The sequence below is a fragment of the Pseudophryne corroboree genome, chromosome 3 (genome assembly GCF_028390025.1).
Source record: "Pseudophryne corroboree isolate aPseCor3 chromosome 3, aPseCor3.hap2, whole genome shotgun sequence".
NCBI classification, from domain to species: Eukaryota; Metazoa; Chordata; class Amphibia; order Anura; family Myobatrachidae; genus Pseudophryne; species Pseudophryne corroboree.
In genome coordinates, this window is record NC_086446.1 from 15,418,765 (window position 1) to 15,432,485 (window position 13,721).

Below are 13,721 nucleotides of genomic sequence, written 5' to 3' on the forward strand. Positions count from 1 at the left end.
TCCGCAGGTGGTGACCACAGACCACTTCTCAGCTCCTATGCTTTCTGGCTGATGTTTTGGTCACTTTTGAAAGCTGGCGGTGCTTTCACTCTAGTGGTAGCATGAGACGGAGTCTACAACCCACACAAGTGGCTCAGGTAGTGCAGCTCATCCAGGATGGCACATCAATGCGAGCTGTGGCAAGAAGGTTTGCTGTGTCTGTCAGCGTAGTGTCCAGAGCATGGAGGAGCTAACGGCAGACAGGTCAGTACATCAGGAGATGCGTAGGAGGCCGTAGGAGGGCAACAACCCAGCAGCAGGACCGCTACCTCCGCCCTTGTGCAAGGAGGAACAGGAGGAGCACTGCCAGAGCCCTGCACAATGACCTCCAGCAAGCCACAAATGTGCATGTGTCTACTCAAACGATCAGAAACAGTTTCCATGAGGGTGGTATGAGGGCCCGACGTCCACAGGTGGGGGTTGTGGTTACAGCTCAACACCGTGCAGGACGTTTGGAATTTGCCAAAGAACACCAAGATTGGCGAATTCGCCACTGGCGCCCTGTGCTCTTCACAGATTAAAGCAGGTTCTCACTGAGCATGTGACAGTCTGGAGACGCCAAGGAGAACGTTCTACTGCCTGCAACATCCTCCAGCATGACCGGTTTGGCAGTGGGTCAGTAATGGTGTGGGGTGGCATTTCTAAGGGGGGCCACACAGCCCTCCATGTGCTCGCCAGAGGTAGCCTGACTGCCATTAGGTACCGAGATGAGATCCTAAGACCCCTTGTGAGACCATATGCTGCTGCGGTTGGCCCTGGGTTCCTCCTAATGCAAGACAATGCTAGACCTCATGTGGCTGGAGTGTGTCAGCAGTTCCTGCAAGATGAAGGCATTGATGCTATGGACTGTCCCGCCCATTCCCCAGACCTGAATCCAATTGAGCACATCTGGGACATCATGTCTCGCTCCATCCACCAACGCCACGTTGCACCACAGACTGTCCAGGAGTTGGCGGATGCTTTAGTCCAGGTGTGGGAGGAGATCCCTCAGGAGACCATCCGCCACCTCATCAGGAGCATGCCAGGCATTGTAGGGAGGTCATACATGCACGTGGAGGCCACACACACTACTGAGCCTCATTTTGACTTGTTTTAAGGACATTACATCAACGTTGGATCAGCCTGTAGTGTATTTTACCACTTTAATTTTGAGTGTGACTCCAAATCCAGACCTCCATGGGTTAATAAATTTGATTTCCATTGATAATTTTTGTGTGATTTTGTTGTCAGCACATTCAACTATGTAAAGAACAAAGTATTTAATAAGAATATTTAATTAATTCAGATCTAGGATGTGTTATTTTAGTGTTCCCTTTATTTTTTTGAGCAGTATATAAACAAGTTATACCACAAAGAGCTTTCCGGTGTGTGCCTACTGATAGAAACTTAGCTCATGAGGTGATCCTGACTGCATAGGTAAAGCAATCAAATGCCAACACTGAGTAGGCCTTCCTAGATGGGGGAGCTGCAGAAGACAGATAGGTGGATTTACCCGCAGTAGCTTGTGAAATTCACTTGTCGAGTTCATGACCAAATAAGGCCTCACCTGTGAAAGGCAGGCCTTCAACACCTTTTTTGGAGTCCGCATCAGCAGTCCACTGACACAGCTATAATCCCCTACGTGCCGACACTGCCATAGCTGTGGTGCATGCATTAAGCAAACATATCTCCTTAATGGCTTCCAACATAAAGTTCACAGAGCCTTGTATGTGTTGCAGGAGTAAAACAATTTCCTTTTGAGGTAAGGTGTCTAACCCCTCAATTAAATTACCAGACCATTTAGCAATGGCTCGCGTAATCCACCCGCATGCTACATTGGGTCTCTGGGCCACCCCAGCAGCTGTATAGAAAGATTTGAGTGTAGTCTCAATCTTACGATCAGTTGCATCCTTTAGGGAGGCTGCACCAGGAACAGGTAATACTATTTTATGTGAGAGCCTGGAGACTGACACATCCACTATCGGTGGATTTTCCCATTTTTCCTATCCTCAGGAGCAAAAGATGACAATAACCACCTACGAATTTGAAATTTCTTATCTGGATTAACCCACGGTTCTTCAAACAGGGCATTTAGTTCCTTTGACACAGGAAAAGTGGCTGAGGATTTTTTCTTCACATTAAAGAAAGATTTCTCACGCACCTCTGTCACCATCAGGAATATTTAGGACTTCCCTTATAGAGTCTATGAGAGCCTCAACACCTTGCAACAGAGTACCTTCCCCTACCTCTATGTCCACCTCACCTTCCTCCATTTCTGATCCTTCATTATCAGAGTCAGAATTCAGGATATGGGCCAAAGAATGTTTTTACAGACAAATAGCAGAGGACTGAGACGCAGGTCTGGGTACTGATTCCTTTTGTATAAACTCAGTCATAGACTGTCTTAAGTATTGTGTCTTCTCATTATGAGATAATTTAGTAGAGATGGTGGAAATCATTCCCTGAATGGACTCCAGCCACGCTGGCTCCGTCCCACTAGCCTGAGAAGGGACACTACACTGAGTACACACTAGTGAACCCCCTGGAGAAGAGAAACACTGTGTCTTGCATGATACAAACTCTTTGCCTGACACACTGTAGTTGTAACAGCAAAAATATACAGGAAAAGGTTAAAAGCACATTTAACCCACAAAGAGCCCTTCCTGAGAGATACAGAAAGAGGATAGAACCAGCACATGACGCACTTATCGCTATAGCCATGCTTAGCCAGGTCACAGTCTAAGTACCTATATTAGGGACTTAGTAGACAAGTATAAAGCTCCTCCCTGCTATGACCCCCTGGTACCACTGAGGTAATCTGGAGGCTCTCCGGAGGAGCTACGCGTCCCTGCAGTCAGCATCTGTGTTAGCTGCAGTAGGGTAAAATGGCGTCTGTGAGGTGCTGGATCCACTCATAGGGCCAAATTCAGACCTGATTGCGCACAAGCGTTTTTTGCAGTGCTGCAATCGGGTAGTTGCCTCCTAGGGGGAGGGGGTAGTTGACGTGCAGGGGTGTGAACGCTTATGCAGAGAGCTGCACAAACAAAAGTGTCTCTGCAAAGCTCAGAACTTACTCAGCCGCTGCGATGATCCGGCAAGGAGCTGACATCAAGAATCCTCCCTCCAAATGGCTGGGCACGCCTGCGTTTTACCAGACACTCCCCAGAAATGGTCAGTTGACACCCACAAATGGCCTCTTCCTGTCAATCTTCTTGCAACCGCTGGTGCGATCACTTTCTTCGTTAAATCCATCGCTGTCCGGCAATCTCCACCGCCGGTGGCTGACACGCCTGCATATTGCGGAGCATATGCATGCGCAGTTCAGACCCGATCGCACTGCTGCAAAAAGCTAGCATGCGATCGGGTCTGAATGACCCCCATATTGAAGCCCTGCTCCTGCAATGGCGCGCAGTCTTCCCGCTCTTCTTTATGCTGCCATTATGTGTCTTTTAAGCTGCAATGCTAGTCTGGGTACTGTGAACACTTACTGTGCACTAAGTCTTGAGACTAAGTCCACCCCGTTACAAGCCGTGTATCTCCGTACCCTAATTCTGCCATAATGGACGGCGACTTGCTAACCGGGACGCCGGCTTAGTACTCACCACTCTTCTGTCTTCTGGCTCTGTTAGGGGTGGCGGTGTGCTGCGGGAATGTACGCTCACCGTGGTGGGGTTTGCAAATAGTTTCCTCAGGAGCTAGTGTCCTGTCAGCGGGGAATGGGACCATTAAACCTTAGTGGCAGTGGTGTAACTAGCGAGCGGTGGGCCCAGGTGCGACAAAATGCTTTGGCTCCCCCATCCCATCCAAGTCCACCCCCTCATCCCTGGAGAGGATCTGGTGAGGGGGAGCTGCTCAGGGCCAGGGAAATGGATACCTAGCAACAGTGCCGTAACTAGACATTTTAGCGCTGTGTGCAAGAAATGGCATCGGAGCCACCCCCCTCTATAGTAAACGGGCAGTGCGTGCTGTAGGCGCGCAAAAAATATAGGGGTGTGGCCACAAAATTATATCAATTCATATAATGGTGCATGGTAGTCTTCATTATTCAAATTACACCGCACAGTAGCACCACTATACCAGGTAGAGCCCCTTTTACACATTACAACGGACAGATTCCCTTTTTTACACATTACGGCAGACAGCGTCCTTTTTTTACACATTACGGCAGACAGCGCCCCCTTTTTACACATTACGGCAGACAGCGCCCCCTTTTTACACATTACGGCAGACAGAGTCCCCTTTTTACATATTATGGCAGACAGCGTCCCCTTTTTACACATTACCGCAGACAGCGTCTCCTTTTTTACACATTACGGCAGACAGCGCCTCCTTTTTTACACATAACGGCAGACAGCATCCCCTTTTTACACATTACGGCAGACAGCCTCCTCTTTTTTACACATTACGGCAGACAGCGCCTCCTTTTTTACACATAACGGCAGACAGCATCTCCTTTTCACACATTACGGCAGACAGCATCCCCTTTTTAAACATTACGGCAGACAGTGCCTCCTATTTTACACATAATGGCAGACAGCGTTCCCTTTTTACACATTACAGCAGACAGCGTCCCCTTTTTGCACATTATGGCAGACAACATCCCCATTTTACACATTACAGCAGACAGCGTTCCCCTTTGTACACATTAAGGCAGCCAGTCCCCCTTTTTACACATTGTGGCAGACAGACAGAATAGAAAGAAAGAAAGAAAGAAAGAAAGAAAGAAAGAAAGAAAGAAAGAAAGAAAAGATTATACTTAGTGTCTCCGCTGGCAGTCAGGCTCCTCGGTGCAGCTTGATGGCGGATGATGATCCCGGGCAGGGGAAAAGGAGGAGGTGGGAGGTGGATGAGGGAGCCGCTGCAGAGCAGTATAATTGGTGGAGGCGCTGCTGCTTCTGTCCTTCTCCTTCACCATAGGCTGTCCTCTGCTGCTAAGAATGCTGGGATGTGCACTAATTACACTGCGCTGCTGCGGCTCCCTCCTCCACCCCCCTCCTCATCCTCCCACCCCCCCTGTGGTGCAGCGCTCCGCTCCTCGGCGGGCGGTTGACAGCAGCATGTAATGAGTCAGTTTGACTCATTACATGCCGCGCTGGCTTTGGGCCCCTGGACAGTGGCGGGCCCCAGTGCAAGGCACTGCTTGCACTGACGGTAGTTCCGCCACTGCTTAGTGGGGTTGGGCCGTCCCCTCCCCCCTAAGTTCCATGAAGTATACAGGCTGGTGCCAACCTGTCCTGCCTGAAAATAGCAAACTTTTAAGATAAATACAGAAAACGCTTCAGGAGCTTCCAGAGATGTGACCGGCTTCGTCGGGCACATTTTCTAAACTGAGTCTGGTAGGAGGGGCATAGAGGGAGGAGCCAGCACATGTTATCAAACTTCTATAGTGCCCATGGCTCCAAGTGAACCCATCTATACCCCATGGTACTAAATGGATTCCCAGTATCCCATAGGACGTAAAAGAAAATAAAAGTACACTGGCACTGTATGCTATATAAATTCTGTGGTGCAGTTGCTAAAATTAAAGCACACTAATCCTGTATGCTGTAAAATATAGGAGTGTTGCTGTTCAAATAACATTACACTGGCCCTGTATGCTGTAAGAATACAGGGGTGCTGTGAAAATAAAGGGGCACTGTTCTGTGTGCTGTAAGAATACAGGGGCCCTGTGAAAGTTAAGGGGTGCTGTCCTGTGTGTTGTAATAATAAAGGGGTTCTGTCCTGTGAAATGGAGAACAACAATTTGGAGAAAAAATAGTGGAAGATCAGGTACCACTTCCAGTTCCCAGGGCTAGTGCTGAAGCTGACATTGACGATGCAATTCCATCAATGTCGTCTGCTAAATCCAATGCCCAATGTCATAGAGGGCATGTAAAATCCAAGAAGCAAAAATAAATAATCAGAAAAAAAAGAAATGATCTGATGAGAAACGTAAAATTGCCAATATGCCAATCACGACATGAAGTGGCAAGGAAAGGCTAAGGCCTTGGCCTATGTTCATGACTGGTGGCTCAGCTTCTCATGAGGATGGAAGCCCTCCTCCCTCTCGAAAAATATAAAAAAATGAAGGTTGTTAAAGTATAAGAAAAACACAACTATGCATTCAGAGATATCACAAATCCCCAAGGAGAGTCCAAGTGTGTCCGTGGTTGCGATGTCTAGGCCTGACCTTTCCAAGACTGTATGGAAAAAGAAGGCTCCTACCGCCATTTGCACGCCCCCTGCAAGTGCGGGGAGGAGCACCGCCAGTCCAATTGCTAATATTGAGATTGAGGATGTCACTGTAGACTTACACCGGAATGAGCAGGATATTGGTGTAGCTCTGAGGAGGAAGTTGACGATAAGGATTCTGATGGTGATATAGTTGGTTTGAATAAGGCACCAGTGGAGACAATTGTTGTCCAGGGGATGAGATAGGCCATTGTCATGCCTGGGCAAAATACCAAAAAAGCCACCTCTTTGGTGTGGAATTATTTCTCCACAAATCGGGACAACAGGTGCCAAGCCATGTGTTGCCTTTGTCAATCTGTAATTGTGACCGGACGGTCCAGTACGAAAACCCTCACCGCTTTCGCGTCTCGTCCCCAGTACACATAATGGATGTTTAGGTCATTCGGGACTTGACCACATAGGGGATTTCCGCTTACCGTCGGTAGCTGCCTGTTACTGACTCCACCCACTGCGCCGTGGGCGGGTTTATGCTGTCACTACCAAACTCCTAACCTGCCGTGGCGTTTGGAACCACAGTTCTGCTCTGTATGTGCCGACACATCTCAATCTCACAGAAATGGCTTCTCCACAGACCCATTTCCAGGTGCCAGGGACATCAGCATCTCAATTCCTAGGTGAGAAGCTTCCAAGGCCATTTGTCCTCAAACGTAAATGCATTTTAAAATCAACACAGCTTACACATTCCTTCTAAGTGCTGGCATTTGCTGCATTGTAAATGTGCAATCCTACAACTGTGCCTAGAGCATAAAATATACCATGGTGAAAACACAGTATTAAACATATTTTTAAATACCCGGAGCCTAACATCTACAATACATTTAAAGATGGCGCCTATCGCCAGTGCACAGTTTAAAAGTGGCGCCAAGCGCCCACTGTCCTCCTGACGGCGCCGGGCACTAGGGGTTAACCCCTTCAGTGCCACGGCCGCCATTGTCCATGTGGCCACCAGGGCTGTCCGGCCACACTCCTCCAACCCAATTCAAGCGGGAAACCAGGGAGCCATGTCCCAACGATTTGACTCCTGGTCCCGCAGTCTCTTGGGTTGAAAAGGACGCTACCTGGGGGGTGTAGGCTCCGGCCTAGACAGTTTATCCATAGTGCAGTGGGCCTCTCTTCGTGGGTGCACAATGTTCAAGTAGTCCACCTGAAGTCCAAGTTCAAGGCTCCACCACAAAAGTCTGTCCGATTTCCCCAAGGTAGGTTGCAGCCACCTAACAGATGGCTGGAAAGTCACCACTGTAGGGGGCCAGTTACACAAGCAGAGAAAAAACTGGTCCAGTGTACACATAAGTGCCACCCAAGGTGTCCCAATTGTGGCATGCCCCACCTCCCACCATAGCAGTATTCTGCTCAAACAGGCCACAGGGTGCTCCTGCCCATATGGCTCTTTCTGGCTCAGTACTGCTCCCAGTCCATGCAGTGGCACAGTAGTTTGTACCACAACATCCTGGTCAAGAATGTACACCCTCAGCACTGGAGCGGGTACCAGAGCCTCCTCCAATGACTGGAATGCCAACTCACAAGCGGGTGCAATGTCCACTGACTTGGGGATGCCCTTCCTAGTCATCTCTGTAAGGGGGTTCACTACAGAACTAAAGTCAGTGACAACATGTCCGTAGGACCTTACAGGTTCTAAGGTCAGTACCAGTCTGGGTGATGTGGGCTGGGGACAGCCTTTGGTAGCCTCTGCCTTGGGCCTACCCCTATCTCCTCCCACATGGTGCCCCAGGCACTGCATCTCCGTCATCCCTATCTGGCAACGGTCTGCCCTAACTGTCAGACCTGCACTCCAATCCTCCTCTGTCGACCTATGACTTGGGAAACCTACCCTGTCACCTAGGTCTGCTCTTTCCTCCTCGTCCACTACCTGTGCCACAGTGATGGCGGCCAGACCACCAGCCTCTGGATCATGTGTGGCAATCACTACAGGGACGCTGCATTTCTTCCCCGATCTACTGTGCACAGGCAGGGGACCTGCTATGTCCACAGCAACTTGCTGCAACGGTTCTCCTATGGCCAGAGGCCCAGAGACAACACAACCGCTGGAGTGCCCCATCTGCCAACGCATGGCACCAGCCTAACAGTTGGTCTAGGCGTAATCTGACATTCCAGACCATGGTAAGCTCTGTGTCAGGCACTTCAGGGTATGGTCTATCTCTGAGTGGCTGTCCAAAGGGGTTTCGCTGGCAACCGACACAGGTTGTGCAGGAAAGTTCCCTGGGGGGACCAGCTGGACATGTTTCCTATCTGGTCCATCCCCTCCCACTTTCCTGGCTACCCTGTACCTTAACCCTTCCCGCCAGGTAAAACTTTCCTGCCCCAACCCTGTCAAGGCCACTGCCAGAGTTGCGCCTCATGCCTTTCAGGGATGGGTCAGAGAGTTGATCCTCCCTAAACTCCTGCCTGAGGCCCTCAATCTTTCCTAAATTGGGACACTCTACAGGGGGATCTAGGTGGGGACTTCTAGGGTCAGTCTGGTAGTGGTCAGTCACTGAAAAGTCAGTGTGGTTTCTCATACTCACCGCCGGAGTTGGCAATCCACTTGGGTCAGGAGCATCATTGGGCACCCCCACAGGATCAAACAAGCTGGAACCAACATCCTCTGCATTGCTAGGTGACGTAGGCATACCAGAGGCAAAAGGCATGCGGGGTCTATGTGCCGATCTAGCCGTTGTAATCTTTCCCTCTGGGCTGGTTGGGGCTGTGGTTGTCTGTGCTGGCAGTTGTCTAGCAGCTGTAGTCTTTTCCTCAGGGCTGGGCTGTGCTGGAGTAGCTGATGTCAACGGTGATTGTGGAACTTGACTCCGGGGAATGGCGCCAGCACATGTGGTGACGATCCCACTACCCAGATCATTTCCCAGGACCACATCAGTTGGGAGACCATCAGTGACGGCAACTTCTTGCAACTCTGGTCCAGCTCCCCAGTCCAGGTAGACTCTTGCCATGGAAACCTCTTTCTCTGTTCCATCTGCCAGATAAAATTAGTCGTAAAAACAATGCAGTATAGGAGACCACATATACAGGTAGGTTGAACTCGATTGACAAATTGTCTTTTTTCAACCTCAAAAACTGTTACTATGTTACTGTGTACTATGATACTATGTACTATGTTACTGTGTACTGTGATACTATGTATTATGTTACTATGTACTCAGGGCCGGTTCTTGGGATTGTGGCGCCCCGGGCAAAGTATAGGGGTGTGGCTTCAAATGGGTGTGGTCAGTTACGCCCCCATTTATGGCCCTGTAGCGACGCTGAAAGATAAAATAAAATAAAAAAAAGTATACTTACCATTCCCGTTCCTGATCCAGACCGCTGCAGACCTCCTCCGCCGGCGCCGCTCTTCTTCTCTCCTTTCCTCGATCTATGGGAGAGACGTTATTACGTCTCTCCCATAGAACAGCATAGACACTAGAGGTCAATTATGACCCCTAGTGTCTGTGCCACTATGCTGTGCGGTGCGCGATGACGTCATCACGCACCGCACAGCAAAGGTCCTCTACATGAAGGGAAACTAGACCGTAGCGTCTAGTTTCCCTTCATGGAGAGGACCTTTGCTGTGCAGTGCACGATGACGTCATCGCGCACCGCACAACTAAGGTCCTCTCAATGAAGGGAAACTAGACGCTACGCGTCTGGTTCCCTTCAAAGCGGGGGGCACAGCGGGGGGCACAGTGGCGGATCTTGCCCTGGTGCGGCGCCCTCCGGAAGGCGGCGCCCCGGGCAAAAGTACTGCTTGCCCGTGGCAAGAACCGCCACTGTATGTACTATGGCCCTCATTCCGAGTTGATCGCTCGCAAGCTGCTTTTAGCAGCTTTGCACACGCTAAGCCGCTGCCTACTGGGAGTGAATCTTAGCATAGTAAAATTGCGAACGAAAGATTCGCAATATTGCGAAAAGACCTCTATGTGTAGTTTCTGAGTAGCTCGAGACTTACTCTGCCAGTGCGATCAGTTCAGTGCTTGTCGTTCCTGGTTTGACGTCACAAACACACTCAGCGTTCGCCCAGACACTCCCCCGTTTCTCCGGCCACTCCTGCGTTTTTCCCGGAAACGGTAGCGTTTTTTCACACACACCCATAAAATGGCGAGTTTCCGCCCAGAAACACCCACTTCCTGTCAATCACATTATGATCGCCAGAACGAAGAAAAAACCTCGTAATGCCGTGAGTAAAATACCTAACTGCATAGCAAATTTACTTGGCGCAGTCGCACTGCGGACATTGCGCATGCGCACTAAGCAGAAAATCGCTGCGATGCGAAGAAATTTACCTAGCGAACAACTCGGATTGACCCCCTATGTTACTGTGTACTATCTTAATGTTTACTATGTTACTATGTAATATGTTAACGTGTACTATGTTACTGTGTACTATGTTAATGTGTACTATGTTACTATGTATACAACAAACAGAAAATGGTCGCTTGCGCCCCTGCTGCGGCCCAGTACCAACCCCCAAGAGCACAACTCCTTGAGACAATCTATACAAAAAATATGGGGTGGTCCACAAGCGCTGCAGATAATAGATGAATTGTTCTCAGTCTCTCAGAACCATATACGACTGCATGGAACACATGAATTCTTCCAATACGTATCACTTCACAATTTCTTGAAGGTTCGCACCTTACGACTAACCTCCTCAATATGGGATATATACGTCAAAAGGTTTCTTTAGACAATCTTCTCATCTATACTCATTTCTCCAAGGTCACAATGATTCCACAACCCGTCCCTTAGAGGGGGTACTCACCTTATTAATGTGCCCTATATTCCTTGAAAGGTATCTTTATAGGCAGCAGGCCCCAAGGTTTCCACTGGTGACCAACGGTTTTGTAGCAGATATGTGGAAAAATCACAAAAGGGTATCCAAAAAAATGCACAGATTTATTGCACCATAAACAGATATACCCATAAAAACATAAGGACTGAATAAAAACATGAAACGAACAAAAAATGTAAAACTTTACAATCTCCTGGTTAATGGGAAACCGTTTTTTCCACCATATGCCCTATGGTACCCACCACTCCAAAAACATGCATAGAGACTATTAGCTCAAAAACTGAGTGAGGATCCTATTAGGCAGTAATATCAGGTGAAAAACCCATACAACCTGAGATGTAAACATGTAACACCGACGCGTTTCGGATTCAAGATCCTTGAGGTGCGTTCCTGCGCGTGGTGTGCGTATTTTCGGCGGGGTTTGTGAGCGAATAGAGGGTTATTAGAACATTGCATATCTAACCCAAATACTGTACTTTATAAATATAGCTCTCTTGCATTACATCAGCAAGTTAGAACAGTTTAAATGATTCCATGGCGAGGGTATTCATCTTTACATGATAGGAAGGGACAAACTAAGGTTAGAAGGTGATGTCTAGTGTCCAGCTGTAGGGTATTTCAAGAGTAATATTCCGGTGTTGGTTAGAGAAAAATCGCATGTTCCTGCGTATAGTTATGTGCAGAAGCAGAATATAGATATCAATTGTTTTCAAAATATATTAGGAATGTGGAGGGAACGAGAATGGAACCCTGTCACACATAAATTAAATCTCCCACAGACTGAGATACAATGGCCTTATTTACACTAAGCTTTGACCTTATTTACACTAAGCATTGAGATTCTATGAAGAGGGCCTACACCTTTGTTTACTAAGATGGCCAGGTTTCTCTTCAGAATAATGAGTGCTGAGTTGTCATTGTCTCACCTGAAAGTAAGGGACAAACAAGGGTGAACAATGCCCAGGAGCCGAGAATGTTTGGAAGATCAGAAACAATAGCTAACCACAACAAAACCAGACAGATAGGAATTTAGGATACTAACATTCCTAGTCCAAAATCCATGGAGATAGAGGTATTCATTTATATATATATTATATATGTATAAATGAATAAATATATAATTCCTAACAAATTGTAATAGCAGGAGTATGTGTGTATGTATATATATATGTATATCTATATATATGCAACCCAGTTTTGCTGGCACTCCAATTCCAATGCAACTGCTCCGGTGCCCAGTAAAAGTAAATCAATATGAATCCAAAAAAGTAACTGGCACTCTGGAGTCTAAACAATTAGTTGAAATAACTTTTATCCACAGTCAACGTTTCGGGGGTCTTAGCCCCGTCGTCAGGACATAACAGTACAGCATACAAAACATTCTGAAAACTTACCCCACCTTTGTACCCCACCGCACGTGTGTGTCCGCCCGCGGTCTCTCCCTTGATTTCCACCAGCCGGAGGTCACGATCCTTCCTCCGCCCGGCTTTCGCCACAGATGTAGCTAGGCAACCGCGAGTGTGCGTTCCACACACCCCGGCGTCTGCGCTCCACCGAGTGGAAGTTCCTCGTACATCTCACGGAGGGGGTGAATCGTCGGGGCAGGTCCCGCCAGCGAATCTACAAAGTGTATAAACATTTATATATTATTGAAATGTTACATAAAACAGTATAACATACATCAACAAACATTAAACATAATAGCAAAATGGACAACAATGTCCCAACCCAGCATCATAATAATTGCATGAATTACTTGTAACCGAATGAAATTTAAATGGTGTTCCAATTAATTTTTTCATTAAGCCCATTAGGGGCTATGGTCCCTAACCGGATAATCCATCTTGATTCTTTCAGCAAGAGCTCGCGAGCTCTATTGCCACCTCTCAATGTCATAGGCACATGATCTATGATAAGATATTTTAACATTTCAAGCCTATGTCCAGCAGATTTAAAATGTTTTGCTACAGGTTGGTCAATTGACCTACCCTGTAGAGCAAGACGTATAGCAGACCGATGGGCCGTCATCCTTTCAGTGAATTTTCTGGTAGTCTGTCCCACATAGTATAGTCCACAAGGACAAACAATAATGTATACCACATGAGACATATTACAGGTAAGTACATAACGTATGTCAAACTGTTTGCCTGTATGGGGATGGGCAAAGGTCTTACAAGGAATCAGATGAACACATGTGGCACAGCCACAGCATCTGTAACATCCAGGGGATTTTCTATGAATATTAGGGGGTAATGCTACCCCCCTCCCTGTTATATCTGCCCTTACCAACCTGTCTTTTAAATTACTACCCCTTTTAAAGGCAGCTATCGGTCGGCTATTATTCAGCCCCTTGAGCTCCGGATCTGTCTTAATAATGGGCCAAAGGGCATTGGTCGCTCTTTTGATAACAGGACTGGCTGTAGTATAATCTGATGTCCATGGGATCAGATTACTGGTACTGCGTGCCACGGGATTGAGAAGATCAGATCTAGACATATTGAGTACTTTCAGTTTTTGTGAGTTTAAAGTCTTGCTATTATAACCTCGTGCTTCAAATTTACTGATAAGTGTATCTAATTGTTTGGGAACTTTATCAGCATCACTAGTGATGCGCGCTAAGCGCATCATTTGTGACATAGGCAGGCCTTTTTTCAGTGCTTCAGGATGGTGACTGGAATTCATAAGGAATGTA